Below are 24517 nucleotides of genomic sequence, written 5' to 3'. Positions count from 1 at the left end.
TTTCAAAGCATTTCTAAAATTATAGTATAGATGTATGAACCTAAAATACGACAGGCCTAGAAAGCCTTACAAACCTTTAACTGCTTAGAAGTGCTCTCAGTTTTCTTCATGACAAAATGAGCTATATTTGTTTTTCAATACTGTGTCTGGTGGCGTATCTACAGTGAGCCTCTTCCCACCCCAGTGTTGCTATGCTGAACAGACAGACCAGTTCGCATGACCTGAGGCAGAAAGTAACATTTTCAGTATATTTTGAGTAGCTTTTCTAGCAGATTAAAGGAGCTGAAGTTCAAGTCCTTGATCAGTTGACAGTGCTGGCTCATCCTTGTACCTCTGCCTGCCATCCATTCCCTGTACCCCACGTGTGATCCAGAGGTTGTGTTCAGGAATGACCCTGGCTGCTTTTCCTGCTATGGTGCACAGGGTCATTGGATTTTGCTCTTTTCCCAGCTGCAATTCAGGTGAAGAGCACGATGGCAAAGGATTTATTGTTCGTGTGGTTATATAACGGGATACTCAGTGACAATAATTTCAATTAATTAGGTTAAATTCAGCGGAAAGGCAGCTTCTGTGGCATCTTGGAGGGAGACTCCTCTTACCAGGAGATCCACCTTAGGCTGACTGTGGAGCCTGTGGTTTGTCTGGTGGAAATTCATTCCCTCAGCACTGTCACGAAACCTGTGGGCAATATAATAGCAGTCTGAAAAAGTACTATTTACAAAAGGATGTTAATTTGGCAGTAAAAGGGGTAAAGTGTGCATTGTTTGCTTGATTTTTTTTTCCCCCCCCCCCTGTAATTTGAAGAAAATTTTGATGTGGATTTTTTGAGTGATCTGTATGAGGCACGACTTACTAGAAAACCACTTGTCTTCATCTCCATAACATACCCAAACCTCTAAATTCTATCCCTATTTCTATTAAAAATTAAATGAAATCATAAAAAATGATGTCATATGTCCTTCCCTCGGTAAAGTAGATTTTGCCTAGGGTAAGTGTAACAAAAAAAAAGTTAAAAAAAAAAAAAGAAAATAATGTTTTCTCACTGCTGACAGTGTTTGCAAGTTCTAATATGAGTGTTGCAATTAAAATGATCTGGAATAGGAGAAAAATCAGAATATATGAACTAGGTCTTGACTTGGTGCTGGTTTTATATAAAGCAGGGTCCTGTGAGGGTGGTTGTGGTGTTACAGCTGCAGAGGCAAAACTGCTGTTGATTGCTGGGATCCAGTTTTTATTCATAACTATAAGGCAGGTGGATTCCTACAGCTGTTGCTGGAGTGAAATTTGCTTATAATAGAGACTTTTACTTAGTTGGTCAAGCCCACTTTAATCCTGAACATTTTTAAATTATCTCCTTAAGGTTTAAATATTTTTAGTGTGTATAAAGAAAAAACCTGTCAGGGGATGGAGGAAACCACATTCATGTCTTCTTTCTTACCTTCTTGTTGAGTGCCTTGCAGCTTTTTTGTTTACAAGTGTGGCAGTTACTAGAAAACATAAAGTGTACAATGGATACAAAAATAGCCCACATGATGAAAGTGACTCTGGATCCCAGCTAGCTTTGTATTTATTTCTTTCAGATTCTGTTTCCTTTTCTTGATTTTTTTTTCTTCTATTTTTTTAATAGTTATAGTTTTAGAGTGAATTTTAGGATAAAAAAAAAAATTTAGGAAATGGAAAACCACAGACTATCCTGTTCCCAGACAGCAAATTATGATCTTAATAACTCAGGATTCTCTTCACTCCCCTTGGATTTAAAGGTGAATTGGCAACGTGCAATATTAGTTACAGCTCAAATTGATTTCTTTGTACAAGTGCTTTGGTATGCATAAATACATGAGAAATTAAACAGCTGGTAGAGGCCTCCTGGTTTTGTGTAAATCTTGAGGCTAGGAGGATTTTTTTTTTTTTTAATTTAAGATTCAAAGAGCTATCTGTAGAAGGAAGTTCTGTAAATGGCGTTATTAGGAGTGTGCTTCTGCAAGCTGATGGGAAGTGATGTGATTTTATACCAAGAGAAAAGCTGAGCAGCAATGATTTCTGTGTTTCTCTTCAAGTCTGTCTTTCCAACATTTCTGAGTATTCCAACTTATTCTGCTGTACAAGTGTAAAAATGAATTATTATCCACTGAAACATGGATACAGGTCCCCTCTTGTTGATGGGATGATGTTCCTTAGTCTTAAGTTTGTTTCAAGAGCTGTTTCTATGTAATTGTCTCCATTTCTGTTTTCTCTCTGTGGCAGGCATACCCGAAACAGAGTCCTGCTTCTCTCTCAGCAGAAGGCTTGAGGCAATTCAGTATGTGTTTGCAGGGTTTCTCCTGCCAGCTTTCCATCTTCACTGAGCATCCGCTGCAGAATGCTCTTTTTTCTGCTCTTCTGCAGATAGTGTGGGGCATCTGGAGAGATAAAGGGAGAAGAGCTGTTTTCAGGGCAAATCACAAAACCTAAACTAAAAGAAAACTCAGGGAAATAGGTAATATTCTTTAAAAATGTAACGCTCCTCTTCCAAAGTCCCCAGTTCATTCAAGTTTTGTGAGAAGAGTTTGGGGTTTTCCACTTTGTTGGTGACTCTTCCATTTAAATCCAGTCTAAAGAAGGAGCAGTATCCTACATTGCACCTCACGGTGCACTGCTGGTGGTACCAGCAATCAAAACTGACCTTTTTCTGGGAAATAATAAAATCAGATGCAGGAATTTCTTATTACCATCTCCTGGACACTCCTCCTAGCATCACTGTGTCCAGTGTCCCACCCAGCTTCACTCCAGTGTATTACTTAACTCTGCTTCTTATTTTCTTTTGCATACACTTCTAGATGGAAAAATGTTTGCACCAGCTTATGTGATGTAATAAAGGCTATTAAAATCCAACATGGCTTTTGTACATATAGTTGCCTGTAATGAAAGTTAGGTATTAATTTGGAAAGGCACACAATAGGGGTATTGTAATTGAGCAGTGGCTGACATGTCGCTCAAACCTCAAAGTAGGTTGTACTATAAATATAGTCTCTTGTTTTGCAATTGACATTTTGCTAGTGGGTGGCTAATTTGAAAGGAAATAGACCAGTGATCTAATATTAATAACTAATTAATAGTTATGTGGATATTTTAAGTCTATTTTTCTGCTTATTTATAGGCATCTATTATTCATCTATGCTGTGTATCCTTCTTTGCGTATATGTTTAATTCTGAAACTTTTGCTTTGGTAACATTCAGGCTTTGCAATCAAAAGATTGATAGCAAAGTTGGTATGTTCTTCAAATCCACTTTTTGAGGATGGCAATTTCACAGTAATAACACTTCAACCACTGAGGGAAGTCTCCCTCTTGAAGCAAGGCCTAAGAGGAAAGCCAGTGATGCATTGTCTACAACTCACCTGCATTTGTGAGTCCTGATCAGCATCACTCCCGTATGTATCCTCTGTTTAAAGTAGAATATAGAGCAGTTTTTAGGCTTCTATTGAAAGTGTGTAGCTCATAGACAAAATGAAGAGGGATAAAATAAGAAGGAGCATCTCACAGGCAGCTTGATCCTTTGGGATCAGAATAAAACATGCATTCAAGTGCTCATTTCTTCTCACAGCATGTGTGTTACTATACCAAAGAGATGTGATGTTTTTGTTTGCTCTGATGGGACAAACTTCAGCATAGGGTTTTGTCTTTTCTACCTATTCCTCCTGTCTCCTGCCTTCTCTCTCGTACTCACATTCATCTGTAAATTAATAAGCATATGTGATACTTGTCTTTTTAATGAATTCTTAATTGAATTGATAATAAGACAGGAAGACTATGTGAGAGATTCATTGTACTTTGTATATGCCTGATAGTTTTAGATCTGTTTTGTCACATAGCCCAACATTTTTAAATGTATTCCACCAAACTCCATAGAGCAGTGCTGTGTTATCTGGGCCTTGACTGTTAGCTGTGGAATTAGTGTGTGTTCTCTTTGCATCTCATCCCTCTTGTGTGAATAACTTTGCTGTGAGTGCTCAACTCACAGGGTACAAAAATAGTTTCCCTCTGTCTCTAGAGTTTGCATTACTCATTTAGCGACTGTCCTAGGAGGTTTAAGCTGTGTCCTAGGAAGTGTTTCCTGTGGTTGGATTAAAACCCTGCTGCAGTTACCTGTGGAAGCACCCATGCTCCCTTCAACCACACGCTGCATCTGCTGCATTCAGGTCTTCTCAGCATTTGTTGTAGGATGGGGAAGAGCCCATATTAGCAGCAGATGTGTAACAACAAGCAGATCAGTGTTCTGGTTTTTAATACCTGCAGAGGGTGGGTGGGGGTTGCAGCTGTTTGCTTGTTGCAGGGCATGGCATTGATGATAGAGGAAACATTGTGTGGGGCTTTTAGCTTCTGTGCCTTTCCAAAGGTGCTGAGCTCTTCTGTATTTGGTCTCCCCAAAGCTGTGTTCTGTGTTCCAGCATAGTTCAGAGTGTCATTGCTGTGAATCAAACAGCTGTGAACAGACAGATCCCTTGGAGCAAGCTTCCTCCTTCCATTCTCCTACAGATACCCAGAGATTGCAATTTCAAAGTGCTTTTGTTTGTTTGGGGTTTTGTTTGTTTGGTTTTGGTTGGTTGGGTTTTTTGAGGAGTGGAGGCAGTTTCTTTTTCCTGGCTCTTATGTACTTTGCTGCACAGAGGGCAGCTCTGATCAGAGAACCAATCCCAAAAATCCTGAGTCACAGATGTGGGAATCTTAGCTGGGGAGGTTGGTTCCAGGCATCACTTGGGATCCAGGCCATTTCAAGAAGTGCTTGAGGTTGTTGTCCATTGATAAAATGCAGCTGGCAGTGTTTGTCCAGCTCAAAGGACAGAGCTGACACCGGTAGTGCACTCATGGTGCTCAGGGTTGTGTGTGGGGCCAGATGAGGCACACAGAGTTTAAACTCTGCAGGACACATCAGCTTTGAATTCTCTGATTTCTGTAATTTCAGAGTCAGTTTGAAGCATGTTGGAAGTGACTGTCAGGGGATTGTTTTGAAGTTTTTGTCCCTGTATATTTTTCTGACTCTTTTTTGTGTGACAGTTCATGTTTTTATTTTCAGTTCCCTGTGACTCAGGGAACCTTTTCTCTGTGTACATGCTTATTGCAGGCAGCATTTAATATACTCTTGTCGATCCTCATGTAATAATGAGAACTCATCACATGGTGCAGTCTTAATCTGACAAGATTTATAGATGTTTTGTTATTCTCTAGCAATAAAAAACCCCTCTTAATATTAAAGAAATGGCAAAAATGATCTTGTATTTCATGTGTTGACATGGTGTTATGTTGTAGGTTGGATTTGATGATCTCAAAGGTCTTTTCCAACCTAATGATTCAGTGTTTTCTCCTTTGTAAAAAGCATATCCACAGCTGGGCAGTCCTGCTTGCCCTTGTAATATTTACTTGCTAATCTTTTGTATTAAAAATAGTAAACCATGTCTGTCAAATAACATAGCAGGTCACAACACTTCAGGCATCTTAAAAATTACCTGTCAGTCCTGGTAGTGTCTGTCAGACACTGGAAATGTGAAGCAATGGTTCCTGTGTGAGGTTCTTGTGTCTTGAACTGCTTCTGATCTACCAATAAATTCAAGGAACTTCACATCTGGTTGTGAGCAGGAGCAATAGACAGTTCATGTGTTGGAAATAAGCAAGTGACGTTCATGAGGGACTCTCATACATACGTGAATTTTAAAGTATGGACTTTTTAATGGCTGGGATCCTTGTTTGGTTTGGATGTATAGACTTGGAATACAGTCTTCCATCTGAATGGATTTTTTACTGTTTTTGCTTTAGTTTCTCTTATGTTCCATAAGTTTTTTGCTAGTGCTGCTTTGGTGTTTATAGGTTTTGAGGTGGTGTTTTCCTACACAAACACACAATTTTCTGTGTAACACCACAAATAATTGTCCTTTCACAAACATTTTCCCCCCCTCATATTATTAAAGGGCCATTGAGTCTGAAAATTAAGTGATGTAACTTCCCACAAACATGCATATTTTTCAGCGTAATTGGAAGATGTTTTGGATTACTGTCTTCAGGCCTGTGGAGCCAAGAACCCAATTATAGGCATGGTTAGAAGGTGATCGTGTGCATTAGTCAGATTATAACAAGATTCCAATAATGTAAAATTGCTGCACAACAAATTAGTTTGTATAGTTTTGACAGTTGTTGCCTTTAATAAACTAAATTATAAAGCAATACACAGCTGCAATGCTTGCGAAATTGAAGAAAAATTGACTATTATTTTCCTGTCAAAATCTTTTCCACAGAGTGGGCATGCGTAGGTCTGGTTTGAGTTGTTTAGTGGACTTTGTGAGTCCATCAGTCCCAAGGTGATTTTCTCTGTGAGTAGAGGAGAGACAGGCTACAAGAGCAACATTTAAGATTTTGTCAGGCTCCTTCTTTTTACTGTTAGTGCTGACAGATGCAGTCACAATCTTTTGTTAGGGCTGACACTTTTAAAGCTAAGATTTGGGGGGGTTAACTGTAATTTATATATAAATGGTAACTAGATTAATGCTGCCTGCTTATTTTCACTACAAACCTGAGCTCAAGTCTCCTGGCAGAGTGCAGGAGCCGTCGATGTGATGATAACTCCATGTACCAATTGAACTGGATCTCTGAAATCCAAGAACCGTTGTTCCCTGGAGTAAGGTGTTACTACAACACTATAAAACAAAGCAAAATCTATGACATTCTAGCAATCAGGCTATTCAGTCAGTAACTTTTTTACACTTTTCTGTCCTGAGCTGTGCTCCAGCTGCAGGTTTGGGAATCACTGTGGCTGCCAAGTGACATTTGTATCTATGCTGGTAATTCTCTATTTTGGTGATATGGATTTAATTAGATATGACATAATTATGATACAACCTGCTTTTGGTCCAGTTTAGCACCAAGTCCCGCTATTTTAACATGCATTTCCAAGCAAATTAAAGCCCAGTTTGAGGTATGTGCTCCATCCCAGCCACCTGGTATCTGTTCAAAAAGAAGGGAGACTTTGGCAGTACACGGTCACTGCCCTGCAGTTTGGAGCTTTCCTTTTCACATCCAAGAGCAGCAAGGGCAGACCTCATTTCTGAGTGCCCTTGGCTTCTGTCGCTTGCGGTGTTCCAGCTCTTGCACTTTTCTCCTGGGAGAACATGATGGCACTGACTTAATGGGGGTAAATGGGAAGATGAAGGCTGCTCCTTTTCTGTGCGTGGTGAGGGTGAATCTCTGGTCATGAATTCAGAGGCAGGCACAAAGTACAGAGCAGCCTTCTGCTCTGGGAGTGCTGACAGTGATATTGGTTGATGGCGTTAAATAAAGCTGCTAGAGATTGTGTAGAGTGGCAAGGGAGAAAGGGGGGGGGGGGGGGGGGAAAGAGAAAAATATATTTATTTACCAAATTCTAAAATGGTAAAATGGAGGATTTTCAGGAATGAGAACGATGACCAGCTTTACAGTGCTTTTGAGTGGCTTACATTTTGAAGGGTGGGGGTTTTTTGGTGGTGTTTTTTTTTTTTTTTTTTTTTTTTTTTTTTTGAAAAAGAACTGCAAGCTCCAGACATCATTTTTAATGAGTATGCAAAATACTGGCTGTAGTATTTGCAACACCAGTCATGAAACAGTACTATTGGAGGCAGTCTTTAAAAATTAAATACTTCTGCCTTCCAGTTTTGTAAAAATGATTCCTGTGTTTGATTTTTTCAATAAGCACATCCTTATAAAACTTAAATGCTTTAAGCCAAATAGCATGCATTATGGTTAGGCCAAAGAATTGGAATATCTGTCAAATGGAAAGAATGAGAATTTCAACATCTTGTTTCCAAAATAGTTGTACACACTTCTTGCTTCCTTCATGTGCCCTTGGCAGTCAGTCAGCTATAAGACTTTTTGAGCCCCCTTGATGTGCTCTGAAAATATCCTCTGCACTTGGTAAATCGTTAAGAGGATGAATTATGGAAATGACAGTGGATAAGGAAGAGCAGCAGAGATGCACATTCACTTGGGACATTGCCTTGAGGCTGGTGTCATTTGTTGGTTGGATGGTCTTTGAAATAGAGGCATTAGAGGGAATAAGTTGTAGCAAGCAGATCAAGTATCTCATTTATAGTCATACTCATCATACAGAAAGAAAACAATATCAAATATTATTAACAGGTGGTCTAGTGGGAAGGCAGCAGTCAACAATACTTCCTAAAAGTGGGTAATTCCTCTCTCCCTGATGGGCCACATTCAGTTTATAAAATGCACATCAGTATTTTTTATGACCACATAGTTTATCTTTGTGTCTTGTTTTCCCTAACTATGTATGGTTTAAAATCAAAATAAGCACAACCCTAGTCAGTCATTTAAAAAACAAAAGTTACTTGTTTGTTTGTTGAAAAAACCCTTTTGATTATTTTTACTTTTTTTTTTTTATTTAAAAATTGATACTTAAGTCCCAATCCAACAGCAGTAGGGATTTCATTTAAAAGAAATGGAAGAGAAGAAAAATCAAAAAATGCTGTGGAAAAAACCCCAGCAATGGAGTGGGTAAATGGGCTCCATGCTGATCAAGGAGCACGCTCTAGTGGCAGGTTAATCCAGCATGGCCTTCTCGGTGCCCATCCTCCACCTTCACTGATATTAATCAGCTGCTTCGAGAAAGTGACATTTTCACAGAATCTTAAGTTTACCATTTCTGTTGCTCTCCAGTGCCAAAGCAAGTGCGATGTGTTTACATGTGGCATCATCACATGTATTGGTGGTAGTGAGATGAAATTCCTGCTCTCTAATTAATTTTGCAGTGGGGAAGTTATGTCTATTTTTGCAGATGGTTTTTAAATGCATAGATATTTTAAGCTGCAGAGGGGAAGATTTCATGCTCACGATGCACAAATTCTTATGGAGTGTGAGCGTTTTAGTAACAGACACAGTTGTTAAGCTTGCCTGTTAGCATCACGTAAAATGTTGGGTTCTCAAGCCCTGCACATTTTTGCAGTGTTTTCTGTTCTAGTCCTCTCCCTGAGGCTGGAAAATTTTTTTACTCCTTCCTCTCTTGTTCAACTTTTTTTTTCTTTAATGAGACTGTAGGTTTACAGTTTGATTCTCTTCAGGTTTCTGAAATACATGTAGATAGGCATCTCATAAGAAAAATAAAATAATAAGTAACTATGAAGCAATCCACAGCTGAAGAATAGATATATATAGTAAGGGAATTTGTGCCATGTGATTGTAGGTGAGCACCCTGAGATGGGCTTCATTTCAACATATCACTTGGTAGAAATATAATTAAATGTGAAGTTTTTATCCTACATCCTTCACTGCATGTGAAAGGTTTTTTGCCACAAATTCTATTCACATCACTAAGATTAAATAAATGAATACATAGTCTTTAAGTAATGTGTCTCTGCAGCACATGCAATAATTTTTACTCTTATTTATTAATTTGAAACACATGAAAAATATAATTTGAAGGGATCTCTGATGGTGGTGTTACGAGCTGCAAGTGCCTGCAGAAGTAGCTGACTGTCAGGATCCCTCTGAAAAATTACTTTTGTTGCTTAGTCATTGCTAAAAGCCCTGTTAAGTTAGGCCACGTATTTAATTGTTGCTGTTCCCTCAGCCCTCTCCATGGCATGGCTGAGGGAATGGAGCAGGTTTCTGCTGTTGTAGGGAGGTTCATGCAATGGTGAATTTCTGTGTTCAGTGTGTTTTGTGTTTTCTGTGTGTGCTCTGCGGGGAACTGTGGAGAGGAAAGGAATTCCTCTTAAAGCAGCAACTCTTGAGGGTGTGGTGGTTCTCTGCTCTCCTGTAGGGCCTCCGGGTTTTTTCTCTTGTTTGGCCTCATTTTGGGGGTAATTCCAGTTATTTACTTGAGCAGAGTTTGTTCCAAATGAATGAAAAATCCTTAATGTAAACATAAAGTGTACAAGGTTCAAAGCATAAAAGTTGAAACTTACTGCTCTGTCTTGTTTGTTCAACCAGCAGGATCAACATCCCCTTTTAATGACCTTTTGCACTTGGAGTTAAAATTTTATGAGCTTTTTAAACTTTGCTTCTGATTGTTTTTTCCAAATCAAATTTTAGCAATGCAGTTGGCATGTACAGTTAGGTTTGTAGAAATGATCAAAGCAGTACATAATAGCCTAGCAGGGAATTAAAATTACATTAATGCAGGGTCAGGACCTTTTCACTTAGTTCTTGTGAACTACTGTCAGTGTTGAAGGAGGACCAGGACATTTTTCCAGTCCAGGATGGTGCTATCATGCTTTTGGAGATTTTTGTCCATTTGGCTGTTGGAGGCTTTTCAGGAGGGAAAGAGGAGACGTTTACTTTATTCTCTTGGGAATTAACACATGGAAAATGATTACTGACCAAAATACTCTGTGGCTCCCCAGTCAAAAGAGGAAAAAAAAATTCAAGTCTTTTTGAGCTTAGCAACAGACTAAATAGCAGAGGGTTTCTTAGAGATCACTGGTTGCTTTTAGGATGATGGAAAGTCTGAAATGCTAAGTCCCGTTTAAGGCATGTGTTGCCTTCCTTGGTTTTAATCCTAGTATTAAGGGGATGCTTTGGAAGTTTTAGTGTTATTTGTAATGTATTTTGTGAGCCTTTGTAGCTGGAGTTTAGTACTTAGAAACTTGTTTGTTCCTTTCCAGATCCTCTTCCAGAGGGCAGAGTTGGCTGTTTCACTATTGAGTGCATCCTGCTTCAAACAGCATTTTTTTGACATGTGGATTCTTTTCTTGTGGTGCCCAGACAGTGTTGCTTTGCTTCCGCTTTCAAATCTTCTCCTTAATCCCTTAGTTTACATAAGATCACTTTCTAATGATTTAATCTGTAATGAGTATTGGTGGTAGGACACCATGGTACACGAATACAGGATCAGAAATTATTCTGATCGCAGGTGCACAATGTTTAAATTTTGAAGTCACCTGTAGAAATTAACTTCATGAGGATATTTTAAGGATTGTTCATATAACTGGCTCTTTATAATTTGTTGGTGTGAAATTCAGCTCCTGAATGGTCACTTTTGAAAACACAGGATGGTTTGATCATGGCCTTGTGTTTCCTGGTTTTTATTTTCCTATTGAATCATTTTATTTGTATTGGTTAACACTGCAATATCTATTGCATCAATACTTACCCCTTTGTGAACTTTTTCTGGAGTCTCATAAAGTTCCCCTTTGTCAATGTGGACAGACAAAAAGAACAGAAATTCCTTTGAAGCTAATGTGCTGTTCTGTGGTGGTGATCTGCTTTCATCTAAAAGAGTGAGAAGAGGATAGAGTTGAAACTGTGACTAATTTGTTTTTTAAATAAATTCCATGTAAATAATTAAGGTCTCTAATTTTTGTTTATTTTCTTAACTAAGCATATATTGTTATCAGTAGGAAACTGAATGTTGTTTTAATTCTTTCAGTAAAAAACTGGTAGAAAAATAGCTTTTATCCTTTTTACATTCTTTAAAATAAATATTGATAGAAACTATCATAATATGGTTTGTGTTACAGGTGGTGTAATACCAAGGGCTGTACTGCTGCCACATCACAATTTTGTGGGGTTTCAGAGAGTAGTTCTGGTAAGGACACTCAATGATTTATCTATTTATTTGTCATAAAAGTGGACTGTAGTTTGGTACAATTTAGTATTACGTGCATTTACAGTATTTGTTAGGTATCAGTTTGTGCAGTTCACTGAATCCTTACATTGTGTTCTTTTATTCTTTAACAGCTCCTTTTGGAGCTGTTAGTGTCTCATGTGTAAATCCATATTCATTTTGTTGAGAGTTATGATTTAACACATCAATTCACAGTATGGAAATAATAATAAATAGACCTTTTGTCAAAACACATTGTAAAAACTGTATTGTCTCCTTGAAGTGTGGAGTCACTATTGCCTTGGTGTGTATCAGTTCTTAAAAAGGGGTGTAAAATTACTGTATTTTGATTATAGTATGTTTTTTTTCAAGTGCTAAAGTCTTGTCTTCCCAAAGGAAAATAAGTGTGTGGTTCAGAGGGTAAATATTCAGACTGTGTGCTGTTATTAGTGTCTTCTTAAATGTGATGTGCAGTCATGATTTTGCAGTTATTTTCTTTAAATGTATGTAACTGCAATCCCTATATAATTTATTTTGATTTTGGAAACTTTCCTTAAATATATTTTCTTATCTCTTCTCCATGGCTAGAGTTACAGGGGAGATGAGTTTACCTATACTTACTCTTAGAAAGGGAAAATTCCTTGTTCACCAGGCCATCAGCAGCCATGCTCAAGTATTGTGCAAGAGCACAGTGGAGTATTTGTGCTTTCAGCAGGAGATAACTGAGACCACATTTGTATCTGCAGAATTTTTAATATATACCATAATTTAACAAATGTCTTGTGGGTGTAGCAGATGTCTTTTCTTTCCCCTGCACCCCCTCTTTTTTTTGACTTTCAATCCCTTAAAATTTTTGGCAGTCTCTCTTATGTGTGCTGTCTTAGGTCATTAGAGTGCCCTCCAACACAGAGGGAATTTGTTTTAACAAACCTTACCTTGCAAGTAGACCCCCACAAGGAAGAGAAGGATATTTCTGGTGTTCCTTGTGGCCTCGCAGGGTAGTGTGGTACTGGCTCTGCTCCAGCACATCACTTGAGCACTTGAAGGCAGTGAGGCTGGAGTATGTTTAAATATCCTTCTGGATTGATCTGTATCCATGTGTACCTTCTAAAAACAAGATGGGGTCCACAAGAACTTCTCAGTGCAGTTTTCTGGTCAAGCTAAGAAACAGATAAGGTATTGGAGATATTGAGGAGAGAGAGGGGTGTCCTTGCTTGAGAAGTTTCTGGACTGATAAATGAAGGAAGCAGAAGGTGTTGGAAGTTGTGAGTGAATAAAGTATGAAGCCATTTTCCTTTCTGCCATGGCATTAGGTTGGTTTATCTAAAATAATTGGGCATGGCACTACTCACATTGTGTGAATTCCAGTCCTGTAAGTCCATAATGCCTCAAGCATGCACCACTCATGCATGTAGGCTTACTTTAGGGTTTCTAAGTCTTGGAGTGGCAGAAAATGGGCTTTCAGATTTACAGGAGAGGAATGGCTTTGGGAAGGTTTGAGTAGCATCACTCAAGAATGTTAAATGGCAATTCTGCAAAGTAAAAACATCATAGCTTTATAAATATTGTAACAAATGAAAGATGGTGGGAGCTCTTTGGAGTCTGAGAAATACTGAAAAATTTTCAAAATGTTGTGAGCAATTTATGCAGTACTTATTAAAGTATAATGTCATCTGGAGAAGTCATGGGCTTTTCTTCATCTCTATCATCTCTTTATTTTCAAATAATGCTCCCATTACTGGAAGTGGGTGAGCAGAATTTTATGTGCATAGAATCTGAAGCAAAGTAAAGGTAACCAAAGATGGTGAGTTTCTTTTTGTGAAAAGCCATCCTATCTAATTTGTCTGACACTGAACTAGCAGAAGTAGTTACTGTGATTGTTTAATTCTGCAGAAAGCAGAGCAGAGGTCACTTGTGGGACAAGCTGCAGACCATTTCAGTGCAGCTGCCTGTGTAATAGTGGCCTGCAGTTACAAGACAGGGTGTATTTCCATCTCTGCTAATGTTTTGGCTTGACTCAGCAAAACTGGTTTTTCTACACAAAGCTGTGGTTGTGTTTCCAACTGCATCAGTGGAGGAGCATTTTAATTCAGAATAGCACCTTCTGCTGGAGGGGGGTCCTTATCGGACAGATGAGGTATTGTCAGGTTTTGAATAGTTTGCTTCAAAGGGGATTAATTAAAAAATTAGTGAGAACAGATGTCTGATGTTGGCCTCAACAGTCAGAAAGAAGAGGAAATGTCCTGGGTTTGAACTTTTTATCTTAATTGGATCCCTTGTGACTCTCAGCCCATTTGATAAGAGTTTATTCAGTAGACTCTCCTGCTTCTACTGTACAAAGCCAACAGCTTTAAAATGTAAGGTTTTTATGTACGGGTTAGGCACTCAGGCAAGTTTCTGCATACAGCTTGGGAGGATGATTCTTTCACAAAACAAAAACTTTATATACCACAGGCTGCTTTAGTATAGCTGTTTTATATCCTGTATGCTATACAGAAAAGCAAAATAGTGTTCTTTTAAACTGCTTTTAAATGTATTTTTGAATGTCATTATATATTCTTGTACAGGTGTGTTCAGGCTCCTGTTACCAGTTAGACCTTCTGTAGAGTGCCAAATTAGCAAGAGGAGCATTTGGTGTGCTGCTTTAATATTCTAAGATCAACAATTCAATTACTTCTAGAGATGCAGGTGACTTTGCAATGTGTAGGAGCTGTCTGGGGCTGTGTTATGGCAGGCACAATCATCCCATCTCTGGGAATTTTTCCTTTACAGTAGTATAAATATGCCTTTAGACTTAAGCACTGATGAATTATCTGAACTTGGCATTTATTCAAAGCTGTCCTTAGTGTGGGATAATTTGAGTTAGGCAAAATATCCCAATTTCTACAGGCAAGGAAAGAAGCTTGTTTTTGTTTTTCAGGGCTTTCTGTGAAAGAAAAGACTTGTCCTGATGATTCAGATATTGGAACAGTTCCCAGTTAAAAAAAAAAGGTATATTGCAGGGTATGGAAAATCTGGTCAAGGAGGCTGATGGCACTGACAGTGTTGTGTGCCTCTTCCATGTATTAGAGGCATATCACTTCAGCATACATGCTATTCTTAATGTTCTGTCAAAAGACCCCTGGTACAACTTCATTTTGAGGGAAAAAAAAAAAGCAGATGCTGAAGGCAGAAGGGGGATCAGCTTAATGTCTAGGCAGCTTTTGGAGGCACGAGTGAGTTTTTCATCAAATATATATATGCTTGAAGGGAAAAATCAATACAACTTCTTATTGAACTTTGGGTATAGCTAATATAGATGGAGATGTCTCTGCCAAAATACACAGCACTAATACCTAGACAGTCCAGGTTTTGCTCATGAAAACCTCCACAGTCAGATTTGAGTATTGCACAGAGTAGGATGTAGGGATGGAGAGATGCAGTGTCTGCACTGAGGGTGGTTCCTGTAGCAGAAACTGAAAATTGTATAAATTAAGGGAAGAAATACTTGCAGGCTTGGAAAACAATCTGTCCCTTGTTGCAGAGTTCCTGGGGCTGAGGTGTTTTTGTAGAGCTGCCTGTGTACCCACCAGGGTCTCTTGTTGTGAGCTGAGTGTCCAGTCCCACAGTGAGCCTGGACCGAGGGTCACTGCACCGCCCCTCTCGTCCCTTGGTTGTCACCTCACTGCCTCCTGAGCCCTGAAAGGACCATGATGACAGAATGGTGGCCCAAGAATAATGCCCAGTCTTTGATTTTGTAAAAGTAAAGCAGCACTCTGCCCTAGTGACTGACCCCTGTGGTCCCGACCCCACTCTGGCCACCTTTTCCAGGCTGTCTCAGGAACACTCTTCCCTCCCTCCTGCCTTGGCAGCTCTGAGATGTTGTTGGGGTTGCTGTTGCTTTATTCCTCTATTACTTCATGGTAGATCACACCAGTATTGCAGATTGACATACAGAGCAGTGACAAAAGAAATGGGAATTTTTTACATTGGTTGCACATTGCTGGTATTTTCGGTTGCAGATGGAAAATAGGATGAGGACAGTGACGATGCTGTGTCACTGCCTAGGACAATGAATCAGGGCTGTCTGCAGCTGCAGTCACTCCTGCTCCTCAGTGGCCATGCCCAGTGTCTGTAGCAGGGCTGAGATCATGGGTATTCCTTCCCTAATATTTAATTAAAGTTTAACAAGTAAGAAGAGCTCTGCCTCTTTGAATACCACAAATAATGTTTGTCAGACAGTGCTTGTTTCTTAATTTCTTTCATCGCTTTTGAGATATGGGTCTTGGTGGGAAGTAGACACAAAAGGCAAGAACTTCACATCCTGTTCTTTAGAAATAATTCCAATATGGCATCTAAGTGATCTAGGTGCTTCTGGAAAATTTAGCTGCCTAACTTCAAAGTTCACCTGAAATTAAAATTTGAGGTGCCAAAGTGAATACAGTTGGTTTCTGATCCACTTCATAGACCCTTTTTCTGAAATAAATTTGTAAGTGTTAAATTCATTTTAATTAATGCATCTTTTTTTTAAATGAGCAACATCTGATTTAATATTTTTTCTGCTAATTGGTCTTTAATGATTGAACAAAACCGTAGGTGAAATCGTTTTGTACTGCCCTTTTGCACCTGATGTTGTTTACTGATTTCTGTCATTTGTCCTCATTGATTATTCCTGAACAAAAATGTGCTGTAGTTCTAAGATGGCTCCTTAAAGGCTCAGAGCTGTGGTTTGCACTTTTTCATACTCGTGTTGCTTTTGGTTTTATTTCAGAATAAGATGGTGTTGTAGGTGGTATTGGTGTAGTGGTATGAGGAAAGGAGGCTTTTTTTGCAGATTAGAAACCAGTAGGGCAGGGATGGTGCAGGAGTGTGGGAGTAGACGTGGCTCTTGGAGGTTCACACGTATTCTGGTTTGGCATTCATGTGACCAGCTGCAGAAACACGTTATCTGGGACTTTTGGTTTGGCAAAAAGTGGGGGGGTTTCCACTTTTTTCAAGATCCTGGACTCATAATGGTTGTTTACCTGCAGATTCCCACAGGCTCGTTTCAGGCTGCTTTGGTGAACAGAGGTGGATGTGAAACTGCTTGGGCAAAGCAGAGTTGCGTTTTTAATGTGAGGGTAAACTTTCTTAAGCTTTCTTTAGAACTCCATTCATGCATAATGCTGCAGTCAGTTGTGAGTTACACGTCTTTAAATCTCTTGAGGTGAACATATTGGGGCTAGAAGAACTTGTCATTTTACATTTAATTTATTCCAGGCTTTAGGATGTGTTTCATGGCTGTGGAAAAGTTTGAATACTAAATATGATGAATGTTAGCCTATATTTTCGATACCAAATTTTTAGATTTTTAGCATGTTTAATATCTGGGTAAATGGAGAAAATCTTGCTTCAAGTGCAGTGTATTTCTGCTATTAATCTGTTCACAAGTACCAATCCAATCTACCTGTATGCCATTAATCCACAACTCATGAGTAATACTGACCTTGTCCTAAGATGTCAGTGATATTTAAGGTTTTTTTAATTAAAAAAATCCACAACAAACCCCAGCATTGTTAGTATAACTAATTAATTGTTTTCCCTGTCCAAAGGGCACCCTCTTCTTTTTCTTCATCCCAAATTTAAAAATAGATTAAGAAATCTGGCCTCCTCTTCAGTAAGTAGCAGGTTCTGATGTAGTTGCTCTTCAGCTGATTCTGTGATTAATGGCCACTAAAGATGGAAATTATCTTTTCTTGTTAACAGTTCATATTTTCTTGACTTGAAATTTCAATAAATTGTAACTAAGGGATCTTCTCTACGTCCTGTGGGGTTGTTAGGTTGGATTTTTTTCCTTTTTCACCCCATTATAGTATTCCCTCACAGGGGTTTTGTGTTTCATCCTTAATTTTTCAGAAACCCGGGACTCAGAGCTGTTACTGTTCAACAAGACATCTGCCTCAGGAAAAGAATTGGCAGCTTTTATGCATCACAAAGGAATTTCAGAAAAATTATTTATTCCCAAATTAGATTCTGCCAGAGTACATAATTCCAAAACTTCTTTTCTCATGGGAAAGGCATAAAAGCCTAGGCTTAACTATGGGGAAATAAGCTGGGTTTATTTGCGTTTAGAATGGATCAAAGCCTCTTCAAGACCTGTTCTGTGCACTGAGCACCTCGTTACTGCCTCTCTCTTTTTCACATGTTTATATCCTCAACACTGCTGAAGCTGCACTGGGCCTGATAATCCCTGATGTTTTCTAAAATAATGTAGGGTTCAGGAAAGATGCTCATGCACACAGAGAGCATCCTTTCACTCCAGGAAATGCTTCTCCTGCTCCATTTACGTTGTCAGTATTATTTATGGAGTAGTTCTGTCAACTTCTTACACTGAAAATAATACCTGCCCAAATAACTTTGTGGGTGCTTAAAAAGCTGAGAGGAGTGTTCAGGCTGAACCTGAGGGGCAGGGTAAATGAGGGAGTGGATCCTTTGTAGGGCAAGGTCGTGTTCATGGAGCTGCCTGTGCCCAGACTGATGCATGTTTCTTTCAGTTTTAATTTGTTTGTTCACTAGGGAAGAGGAACCAGTCCCCAAAGACCTGCAGAAATTTAATGTAGCTACCCAAGTAATGATATCAACCTTAATAAAACCTAAAAATACAATGTTTTGGGAAAAAAAGCTTATTCCAGCACCATCAGGCAGAAGTGGCCACCAATGAGTGTTTCCAAACAGAATTCACTGCTCTCGGTGAATTCACTGCTCTGAGTGTTTCCAGCAGAATTCACTGCTCTCAGAACTGCTGGGCCAAGGGCTGCTTGGATCCCTGCAGCCTCAGCCTTGCAAGTCCCCAGTCACACCACAGAGCACAATTTGGAGTCTCTTTATTTTGCTGCTGGTTGTGCAAACATTCTAGGTGTGCAGTCTGCAATGGACCTGAGCAAGGAGGTGCCCAGCTAACCCGCTGTGCTGAGCTGTAGCAGCGGCTTGGGGCAGAGGGGAGGTGCTGGCTGGCTCTGCAGACCTGCTCTGCTCCCAGTTTCTGCACCTGTTCAGGTGCTGGGAACTCAGAGCTGTGCTTGGTTACTCTGTGCAGGTGTCACCGAGAATCACCTCGAATTCTTGTTGTTATGGCAACATTAAAAAACTTCCTTATCAGGAGTGAGGGAACCCATGCTGGTAAATACACTGAAGTGCGTCAGACAAAGGCCTTTCTCCTGCAGGCTGTTCAGGACATGACTCAGGGCACCAGGCTAAACAAACAAGGACAAATAAAGGGAACAGGGTTTACTTGGACTAGAAAACACTGTTGTTGATAAACTGAATTTTTTTTCTTTCAATCAGCAGAATTTATTTGTGCAAAATGTTAGCAACTTGTGTCATAATGGAAAAGTAATGAAAGAAGGACGTGGAAAAAGGAGTGATTGAAGGAGGCACAGATGAATGCTCTGGAGAGATGGGATTAGGAGTGCAGAGTATGTGTAGGCAGTGCATGGTGAGGAGGTGAAAACCAGGGCAAATGTGTGGCCACAGGCTTGAGATCGGATGTCAGATCGAGAGATGAAAGCTGGAAGATGGATCACCAGCTCGGGAAAGATAGCAAGGGCAGTGGGCAGAAGCTGCAAAAGGGTGACACTGCATGAAAAGGGAAGAGGAGCCCATACAGCCATATGGAAAAACCCCAGTCAAGATAGGACTGCTGTTGTAGGAGTGCAGAAAAACCTTCCCACAGCTGCTTCTGGGAGCTACATCTGCTGTTTTATTACCAGCAGGTAGCAATGTAAATATTTTAATCATAACAAATAGAATCCATGCCAGGCTATACAATCACTAATCACCATTCCATGGTAAGATTTACAGAACACACAAAACTCCCCCAAAAAACCACAGACGGCTGAGAACTGACTAATTACGAAAGTCTGCCCAAACTGCAGTAATATACCATGGAGAAATAAGTGGCATTAGCTGGAGAATGAGTCTTGTTTTGTAAACCATGAGCATCCAGCAGCAGCCTAGTGAAAAACTGTGTCACTGTTAGTGCACCAGTATCCATCAGCTCAAGCAATTGATGTAGATGTAATCACTGTCTCTAATAGAAATAAAGTCAGGGTAATGGAACATTGTCACAGGATCAATGTCTCCTGTTTTGAAAATAAACCCCCTCAGCTTTGCTTTTGCATTTATGTACCAGCAGGCGACCACATCATTCAATTCAATTGACACAGTCCCTTAGAGCCCTGAATGATCTATTGTGGGAACATCAGGAAGAACATATTGGAAAAAATGGAATAGTCCTGATCAGACTTACAGGCCATGTTATTTAGTGGGTTTTCTAGCAGTGAAAATGAGAATAAATCAAATGAGAGCAGAAACTTAGCACAGTATGGAGATTTTTAACCCCGTTTAGCTGTTAATTTTTACAGATTCTTGATCAAAAAGATTGAACCACAGGAGTTGTGTTTATTTTCAGTGGTGGTGTTCACAAATAGAAAATCACTTTTGGACCTTGCCCCTCCCCTCCTTAGTCTCAGCAGAAGCCCTTGATGGGGCTCATTTTGACTGACTCAAGGGCTCTTCTCAATCTGTTATTTTCTCAGAATTTTTTACACAGTTTGATCCAAGTGAGGTTTAATGGGTGTGCTCCCACATTCATCCATAATTAATTTCTTGCAAAGGCTTTAATGCGGCACAGGAGATCAGCAGCCATATAGTTGCATGCTTAACACCAGGTGCATGCCAAAAAGGCATATAGAGGAATTTAAACAACGTTGCAGAAAAGGCTTTTTCCAGTTTTCACCTTTCTTGGACTTGATTCCAGCAGCTGTTCTGTGTCTAGATCCAGGCAGCATTAGCAGGCAGCTATTTTAGCACTTAGTAAAGCCATTGAACAATTTCACAAAGCCTGCTTGAGACAGGGTCTAAAAGTTTGGTTGCAGAAGTCTGTCTTTATTGGAATTAGGTATTCCTGAAAGACTGTAACAGCCTAAAGGGACATCCTTCTAATGGGCTAAGAATGGAAGCTGCAGAGCTTGTTTGATGTTACCACTGTTCCTGACATGCCCCTCTAATAAGGTGATTTTCCCTTTTTGAGGGACAGATGGACAGATGTCTCTCCCTGGAGGAATGCCCAGCATTTGTCTAGTGCTTCCCTCTCCGTTACAGAGATATATTTAGCACACAGAGCCTAGAATTTGGACCTTGCAGGTCATCTTGAAGTAATCCATGCTGGCCAAACCTACCCCAGTGCTCCCTCAGATGATTCTGCTAATTCTGGTCATCAGTCAGGACCAATCACTGCCTAATCAGTTTTACAGATGCTATATTTGCAGTTTTGCTGCCATAATCATCTGTCCAACTTGTGTGTGGGTAGGACAGTCTAACCTGAAGGTCATCCCATCAAGCCACAGATTCTTTCTTTTTAAAAATACCTTTGGTCTGGATTAGGCAATTGATCCAGGAACATTTTGTAATGTTTAGCTGTATTTCCTGGTGTGTTATGATAATTATTCAAGTATTGAAAGAGGGTGGTGGTTTAATCTTTGAACGACTATATCTGGACAGTTTTCACTTAATCCTAGTTTGTCTCCATCAGGGAGCCTGAGCTCTGTAATTAAAAATCCTTCACTAAACAAGATGTTTGGGCTTAGGATCTTAAGGGAGTCAGGGAGGGATGGCTTTCATGAAGTAATCAAAAATGAGGCAGGACTTAGTGCTGGAGGTTTTTTTACTGCATGTTCTGAGCAGCTGAGTTTGGCTTTTAAGTTATAAAGGAACATATTTGCATCTGCAGAAGGATGTATCAGGACTAGCTCCATTTCAGCAAGGTTGTAATTGTCATGCAAGAGAGTTGTGCCTTTAAAGAGATGTCACAGAATCACAGAATGATTGGCATTAGAAGGGACTTCTGGAGATCCTTTAGTCCATCTGTGTCTACTTTCATTGTTACCCAGAGAGTTGAAAAGTCTTTAAAATACTGATAAACAATATGACTTTATTATTCTGATACAGGAAATAAGGAGAATCTTCCCCAAACATCATTTCTTTTGGCGTTGCATTGTAATAACAAAAAGAAAAAAAGGTTTAAGAACCTAAAATGTTGAATAAAGTGTCAATACCAGAAATATCCCTGTGTCTTTGGTCAGCCTAGGGATTTACAAAATGTGGCTGCCAAGAATCACTGCAAGATGCCCTATAGCTGTCCAGGAAGATGTATTTTCATCTCCAGAAAGCACAGAAGTTTGCAGCTGTGTAGCCATAGCTGTGGAAACACAACACTGGATATGCTGTCGCTTGTCTCTGTGCTGTCACATCCGGAATTCCAGCCTCCTGGGTCACACAGCGGGGGACTTTGGGGAGAAGATTCGGAGTTCAGTAATTAAATACTACTTTGCTCTAGGCAAAATCAACAAATGGGCTTCATCTGCAGCATATTTTGTAACTGTACTCAGGACTGGGCTGCATTTTTTAGATAAGTAGACAGTAACTTACTTTTAGCCAAGGTTCTGGATGATTTTGTGTTTTGTTGTGGGTTTTGTTTGGTTTTTATTTTTTTCCTTCTCTTCCCTTTCAGGGTTGTAATTCTTTTTCTTCAGAAGATTTCAGACTGGCTTTGTCATCTTGTATTCTTCATACTCTCAAATTGGCATGGAAAGGCAGAGACTGTTGCCATAAATTAGGTCACTAAAGCTGAAGTACAGAATACAAATATTTATTGCCTGAGCTAAGGAAGGCAATTCAGATGAGGAAAGGAAAAAGTTATTTTTTTTTTAGTGTTCAGAAATTAAGCTGTATTCCTGAGGTTAAAAGCAAACCAATAAAGTTAAATAATGAACATGAGAAGCATCTCTTGGTTTAAATTACTAGAAGGAAAACTAGCAAAGCCTGATGATATGAGAAATCAGTAAGAAGGTTCCTAAGATAGAATTACAGACAATTTTTGTGCAAGTGCACATCTGACATATTATTAAATCTTAAAGAAAAGGGCATTTAGCTAATAGCAATTTAGAGGCACAGGTAAAAATGCAGAAAATGAGAGCACTATTTTGAGATATTTCAGAAAACACTTGGGCATTTAACTTGAAAAAATGTTTTTCTTGTCATTCAGAATGTTAGAATTCCTAACTGCAGATCATCAGGTAGTAGGAAAACTTTCCTAAGGGTTCAATTGCACTGTGCCCAACACAATATTGGCTGCCATCACTCAAGTGAGGATGTGAAAGAGCAAATAGGAGTCTTTGGAGCAAGTAGTTGGTACACTTGAAGAAAAGTCAACCTTTTCTTTCCTTTTTACAGTGTGATAAAATGTTCATTTTGATTGAAATTGGCATATACTAAATTCTTACGCAGAATGATGTACAACACGAGTCATAGACTGCATGCTTGATGTAAAGGAACCACTAATTAATTGTATGAGTTTTCCTTTATAAAGCATTTCTAAAGGGCTATGCAGAACTCTTCTTTGGATCTAAACTTAGGAATTTCCTTAGCCATTGGGGATGGACACACCATGTCTTGGGGAAGAGCATTTGGAAAAAGCTTTAGTAGAACAGCAGCCACAAGGAATGGTGTTTTGTGGTTTAAATCTCCAGTTCTGTAACCTGTGGTGGCTTTGGTATCTGAATGAATTCCTGCTGAAACCTCACACATCCTCACACATCCAGGAATTTGGTCTGAGTGGCTGGATTGAAACTGCACCCTTTGCACTTTTTATTTTAACCATCATGGCCATTAAAACCAAGAAATACTCTTAAGCAACAATTGATAAAATGTCTATGTGCACATGTGCTAGCAAAATACTTGTCTGGATTTCTTGCAAAAGAGGAAAAAATAAAAGCCCTAATGGCAATATTTCTGTTGTAGGGCTATTATTGTTTCTGTAGCCAGAGTTCTGTTTTCCATGGATAAATGTGTGTTTATGTCTGAACATTAAGCATTCATCAGAGCTACCCAGAGCATTAGCTGCTCCCTTTAACATATCATATTTGTTATCAAACTAATGATTGGTATGTTTTAATGATTGGTATGTTTTATTATTCACAGCAGCCTGTCAGGTTTTCCTGTTACCCTACCTATTGGGAATGTTGGAGCCCACCTACAACTGCAGAAATATCACTTTCTTAGGCTGTTATTTGATGATAAAATAACTCTAATTGTAGTGTAACTCCAGTATACATTATCAAATGGTGATTAAGAGATACCCAGTAATAATCTGATGTATAAACTTTCTCTGCCAGTTTGGGTTTGTCTGAAAAAAACCCCTAAACAGCCAAAAAACCTATTAGGCCAGGAGCCATATCGGGTGGCATCTGTTCTCCAGCATTGGGCATGAGCCTGGACAAGGAGTACAAAGCTAGCACAAACATGTGGAGTGGAATAATGATTTGTCAGAAGCACAGCCAGGTTTGCACGGTTGGGCACTGATTAGACCTGGTGTTGGTGAGAGTGGAATTCTATCTCCTTTTTAATGGGTTTTAGTTGTAAATTTTGTCCCAGGTATGAAGTGTGTGAATGGTACTCAAGGGACAGAGGTGCTGGGGTGGGACCTGCCCCATCTGCCTTGGGCACAGAAACACAGACACACTTCTGCCAGGCTGGGAGCAAAGCCAGAGCTGGTGTTGTCTCTGGGATGAGAAACCTAGTTTCCTTTGGAAAAAGTAGCTTCCAAATGAATTTTTTGTGTGATTCCTGGCATGGAATGAGCGGGTCAGTTTGTCTAAAGCACAGGTGTGTGTCTTGTCTGCTTCTGACCTGTCACTGAGTAAATCTCAAGGCTAGCATCTCTATAGACAGTTGGCTTTTATGGCTGATATGTGTTATGCCTGATAAATTTTGGGACTTCAGGGACTTTCTGTAGCAGTCTTAAAAATTACCTGAGATATCTGGATGTTGTGCTGATTGTAACTGAGCAGTGGTGTTACAAACTACAGGCCCATCCTCTGGGAAGGGAAATAAAACCTGGGAAGAGGACTGCTGAAATGGACTTGCTTTTGAGCAGGGA

The 24517-nt window shown here is 39.5% G+C and overlaps 1 protein-coding gene across 2 annotated transcripts in view; it reads left to right on the top strand.

Annotated features, from left to right (window-relative positions):
- TBL1XR1 (TBL1X receptor 1) overlaps window positions 1-24517 on the top strand; it is a 110759-nt gene that overhangs the window by 58761 nt on the left and 27481 nt on the right. The window contains exon 3 of one of the 2 annotated variants that reach the window (XM_041405714.1): window positions 11477-11544. The exons of the other annotated variant lie outside the window; for it this stretch is intronic. The gene's annotated coding sequence lies outside the window, so the exon portion shown is untranslated. The remainder of the gene's footprint in view (window positions 1-11476; window positions 11545-24517) is intronic. 2 annotated transcript variants of the gene reach the window in all.

This window comes from Onychostruthus taczanowskii, unplaced genomic scaffold (assembly GCF_017590055.1).
Source record: "Onychostruthus taczanowskii isolate IOZ18803 unplaced genomic scaffold, ASM1759005v1 scaffold24, whole genome shotgun sequence".
Classification (NCBI taxonomy): Eukaryota; Metazoa; Chordata; class Aves; order Passeriformes; family Passeridae; genus Onychostruthus; species Onychostruthus taczanowskii.
Note: the sequence above shows the minus strand (reverse complement) of the source record. Positions and strands in the feature narration are given on the sequence as shown.